Source organism: Bufo bufo, chromosome 1 (assembly GCF_905171765.1).
Source record: "Bufo bufo chromosome 1, aBufBuf1.1, whole genome shotgun sequence".
NCBI classification, from domain to species: domain Eukaryota; kingdom Metazoa; phylum Chordata; class Amphibia; order Anura; family Bufonidae; genus Bufo; species Bufo bufo.
The window spans coordinates 276,666,718-276,672,214 of record NC_053389.1 but is presented as its reverse complement, the minus strand read 5'-3'; the positions used below and the strand labels follow the sequence as shown (position 1 = coordinate 276,672,214).

At 48.1% G+C, this 5,497-nt stretch overlaps 1 pseudogene; it reads right to left on the bottom strand.

Moving 5' to 3' along the window:
• Positions 1 to 1,119: 1,119 nt before the first annotated feature.
• Positions 1,120 to 2,794, bottom strand: LOC121004009 (annotated as a pseudogene).
• Between the last annotated feature and the right edge of the window lie 2,703 nt (positions 2,795 to 5,497).

Genomic DNA, 5,497 nt, shown 5'->3' with positions numbered 1-5,497 from the left:
GCAACAATTTTATAGAACTAGGATTGGTTTCCAGTTTCCGGTCGGCCCAGTCATTGACTAAGCAAATCCTAGTTCATCCATTGGGGGACAATTATATCTCTTTGTTTTAAAGTTTTCAAATCTCCCTCCAAAATGAGCCCCCTTCCTCCAGTATCTGGTTTATCAGGGGGGAGCAGATGCTTCTTTGAAGCTAGTACCTGGCAGCCAGAGGTGTTAGATATGACAGGAACATGAGGAGAACTGTCCCTCTGCATCTCCTGTAGCTGGCAGAGTCCCAGCCTGCCCGACTCTACTCTGCTGGGATAGAATGTAGGCTTCAAAGCACAGATCAGGTCCCCTGATCAGTCAGCATCTCCCCGGGAAACCCAACATGGGAAAATACAGTCAGTAATGCATCCGCCACCTTATCAGCTTGTATGGAGGACAATGCCACAGCTTCTGGATAATGTGTAGCATAGTCGACCACTGTGAGGATGAAGCGTTTTCCTGAGCTGCTGGGGATCGCTAGCAGTCCTATGATATCAACAGCCACACACTGGAAAGGTTCATCAATCACTGGGAGAGGAATTAATGGGGCCTTTTGTATCTCCCTGGCTCTTCCCACTCGTTGGCAAATGAGGCGAGACCTACAATAGTTGGCTATCTCAGTTTTTCTCAGAGTCCCATGGCTGTTGTCTGTCTGTGGAGATATTTTCTTTATAGAGTTTCCCTTGGTTCCAGTACACCCTTTCCTTGTCATACTCAGTAGGGGGTTGTCGTCTCAGGGCCTCCAGGCTGGGGTCTGTTAGCAGGGCTTTTTGGAAAGCTGCACTATCCATCTGCAGACCATGGCTTGATGGGGTCGCTAGTCCAGACACTGAGATGGGATCCTCTGAGGGAATAGATGGGACCTCAGGGGGAATAATCACATTAGGAGGCTCTATGGTAAGAGTAGGGCCCTCTTCAATAGGTATTCCAGTGGGGGATTCATCATCCATGACAGTGGCTGGAGGGTTACGAGCAGTTTGACTACGAGTCATGGCAACAACATGCACACAGTCCTCACCATCAGCCTGAGAAATATCAATCTGACCATCATTACCTAGCGCTCCCTCCAAGTCGGTACATCTCCACAAGTTATCACAGGATGTTGTTGCTGAAGTACCAGTCTCTTTGGTAGTAGTGGCCTCGGTTTGAGATATAGGGCACATAGTGGGACAACATCCACCCCAGGTCTGTGCCCAGCAGCACATTGGTAGGGATAGTGACAGATACCCCTACTTCTCTCAGTCCACTGCCTGTTCCCCAGTCCATATACACAGAGGCCATGGGCATGGCAGGGCTGCCCCCCCCCCCCCTACTCCTGTCACCGACATGGTCTTTCCTGGAATTATGTCCGCCAAGTTCACCATCTCTGGTCGCACAAGGGTCACTTCTGCTCCAGTGTCACGGAGGCCAACTGTAACCCTATTGCCCACGGTAACAGACTGGAAGTTATCCATAGCTTTCCCTTCAGCCCCGGCAACAAATAGGACAGAAGGGAGGTGCACAGATGTTTGGTGGGAGGTAGGGGTGCTCCTTCTCTTATCGGGACACATGACACTCACATGCCCCACCTTGTTACAGGTAAAACATTTGTGGGGATCCGTAAAAACAGGCCTAGTTCCCTGGGCCCCAGATGTAGAAGTAGGATGCCCTGGGTATCGGCTGGGGGAGGGAGTGGGGGCTCCCACTTGCTTACCTCCCTTCCAGCTGGTCACGGGTGGATTCCGGGTGTCATGCATCCTGTTGGCTGTATAAGAGTCTGCAATTTGGGCTGCCTGGTCTGCTGTGTTAGGCTCTCTGTCGCAGATAAACTGCTTCACATCCACAGGGCAGATATGGAGAAACTGGTCCTTAATCATGAGGTCCTCCAACTCATCAAAGGTGGAAATAGATAGTCCTCTTGTCCACTGCCGAAAGGTAGTCCTTAAGCTGCTCACAACGTCGGCATAGCTGTCGGTGTAAGTCCTTTGTATTCCCCTGAACCTTTTACGGTAGACCTCTGGGGTGAGATTGTACTTTTTGATCAGGGCCTCTTTTATGGCATCATAGTCCCCATCTTGCTCTTCAGGAAGAGCCGAAAATGCATCCAGGGCTTTGCCATTCAACCCTGGTGTCAGATACTGTGCCCATTGCTCACGGGGCAGTTGGTACTGCCTGCAAGTTTTCTCAAAACTCTGCAGAAAAATGTCCAAGTCACCATCCTCTTCCAATTTAGGGAAGTTCTCCACCCAGGGTCTCCTTAGTTGTGCATCCTGAGATGGAGCTTGTGGGGAACTGCTGTTCTGTTGAATTCTCGCCATTTCTAGCTGAAAAGCCCTTTCCCGCTCTGCAGCCTCCCTCTCGGCTTTGCGTTCTGCAGCCTGTTGATGTTGCGTAATGAGCTGCAGGCGCATGTTAGGGTCACATTAACCCATTTGTTGTAAAATCCACTATAGATTTAAGTCCACACCCTCCTGAGGATTGGTGCTGTTGGTGTCCTCAGGAGGAACAGTTATAGCAGTGCCGTCCATTGCTTGGCTCCCCTGAGCCGGTTCCACCTGGTGCAGCTCCTCATCTTGCCCCATCAATTAAAAAATCATCCTGGTCCTGTTTTTGCCTGTGGCATCGATGCCTCTCTGTTTGCAGAGTTGGACCAGAGCCTCTTTGGTCTGCTTTTAGTAACAGGCCACCATATCAGAAAGCAGGTATTCACCAAATTTAAAATAGGAAAGAAAAACTGGGGAGGGAAACTGTTTGTACGTATATGTCTCACAGTGAGCACTGAGTCCATCCTTGTAGAACTGCCGTAGATCCTCGCAAGGTTACAGCCAGTCCTTTAGTGCAGGGAATAATGATGTAAACCAAGCCCTAATGCTCTAGCAGAATAAAATCTGGGTCTGCCAGGGGCTCCAGATTACCTCCAAGCTCTCACTCCGTGCACACCACACACTCAGGCCGCTAAATGAGTGTAGTTCACCCCCAAATACGTACAGACTCAACACCCCAAACACCAGCTGCCACCACGACTTTGACATAAGACGGAAACGTTGCACACTCCACGTATATACGTTCTGCTCACAAGCAATCACACAGTTACACGTTCAGGCTATGGATTCTTTAGAGCAACAAGGTGGACTTATAAAGGGAATATTTTATACACAAAAAATAGTGCAGTGCTTACAAAAACAGATGTAAGATGAGACAAAGTAAAAATAACATGCAAAACAGTAAGAGTAAAATACATGGGTAAAAACAGTAAATAAGAATAAGAAGGGGAGGAAAATGGCTAACCGTCAGCTCGGCTATGACTCCCACATGGTGTAACACTGAAAATATGTCCATGCAACAATTTTATAGAACTAGGATTGGTTTCCAGTTTCCGGTCGGCCCAGTCATTGACTAAGCAAATCCTAGTTCATCCATTGGGGGACAATTAAGGAGGGGAGTGGGGCGCATTGAATATTGAAATCTCTTTGTTTTAAAGTTTTCAAATCTCCCTCCAAAATGAGCCCGCTTCCTCCAGTATCTGGTTTATTAGGGGGGAGCAGATGCTTCTTTGAAGATAGTACCTGGCAGCCAGAGGTGTCTATCTGCATCTGCTGTAGCTGTCAGAGTCCCAGCCTGCCCGACTCCACCCTGCTGGGATAGAATGTAAGCTTCGATCCAGCAGAAATTACACCTTATACAACAGACACACAGCAAATATACTTCTATAATAGCTACTACAAGTATGCACCCCCACATCATATTCATGACATACTAAACCTTCTAAGTCTAATTTCACACTCGCATTTTGGCTTTCTGTTTGTGAGATCCGTTCAGGGCTCTCACAAGCGGTCCAAAACCGATCAGTTTGCATTCTAATGCATTCTGAATGGAAAAGGATCCGCTCGGAATGCATCTGTTCAGTCTCCAATCTGCTTTGGAGACGGACACCAAAACGCTGCTTGCAGCGTTTTGGTGTCCGTCTGATGAAACTGAGCCAAACGCAATGTAAGTCACTCGGCGGCAGGACAGGTTCTGGGGAGCTTGGTTTATTTTCACCATGCCAGTGGCTGCTCATGCGTGACGCATGCAGACTTCTGCGGCCATTTGATGAGATCACCAAACTGGTCAGTCGCAGCCATCAGTGACATCGTACCTTACGCCTTCTTTCTGGAGCGTGCATTGTGTTATGTCATTGATCAAGCCGTCCAGGAGCAGGAGATAAAAGATGAGGAAGTCACAATGCTGAATGAATTCCCTGGGGAGCTACTCCACCTGAGACAAGTCAGCAGGAGTATGAAGAGGAGACAGAGGAGGATGGTGGCTGGAGGGGGAGGAGAAGGAGTAAAAGGAGCAGGCTTTAAACTTTTCGGGGATCCCTGGTCTTGTCCGTGACTGGGGGGAGGAGACCGAGGACGACAATCTCCTGGGCAATGCGCTCCACCGCTTCCAATTTAGTGCAAATGGGGACTGTCATGCTCCAGTGTTTGAAGAGGGACCCCTGTATAAAAAGCATAAAGGTCAAGGACCTGTACTGGGTGGCAACTTACTTAGACCCCCGGTACAAACACAAAATGGCGGACATGCTACCAGCATCACAGAGGGCTGTCAGAATGCAGCATTTCCAGGCCCTGCTGCGAGAGATGCTGCATTCTGCTGTTGCCGGCACTGGCAGAGGAATTTCCACCCACAGCGAAACAGGTGCGGGTACAAATCCTACCGCGCCTGCAAAAAGCGGGAGGTTTGAAGATGTGTTGGTCACTTTGGATATGAGATCATTCTTGCAGCCAACCCATCGACAGACGCCCTCTAGATCAAGCCTCAGGAAATGCCTAAATCGATAGGTGTCCGACTACATTGGGTTAACGGCTGATGTGGACGCTCTGAGAAGAGAGAAACCACTTGACTACTGGGTGTTCCAATTTGCCATGGAACTCTTGGCTTGCCCCTCGTCGAGTGTCCTGTCCGAAAGAACATTCAGCGCAGCAGGGGTAATCGTGACCGATAAGCTCACTCGTCTAGCTCACGACAGTGTGGATTATCTCTCATTTTTAAAAGTGAATGAGTCATGGAACTTTGAGGAATTCAACACCTGTGATGACCACGTGTAATTGAATTTCCTCATGCCAGCCCACACATATCCGCCACTACCCAGAACAAAGAATGCTTTTTGCCTTATGTACAGTACAGACCAAAAGTTTGGACACACCTTCTCATTCAAAGAGTTTTCTTTATTTTCATGACTATGAAAATTGTAGATTCACACTGAAGGCATCAAAACTATGAATTAACACATGTGGAATTATATACATAACAAACAAGTGTGAAACAATTGAAAATATGTCATATTCTAGGTTCTTCAAAGTAGCCACCTTTAGCTTTGATTACTGCTTTGCACACTCTTGGCATTCTTTTGATGAGCTTCAAGAGGTAGTCCCCAGAAATGGTTTTCACTTCACAGGTGGGCCCTGTCAGGTTTAATAAGTGGGATTTCTTGAATTATAAATGG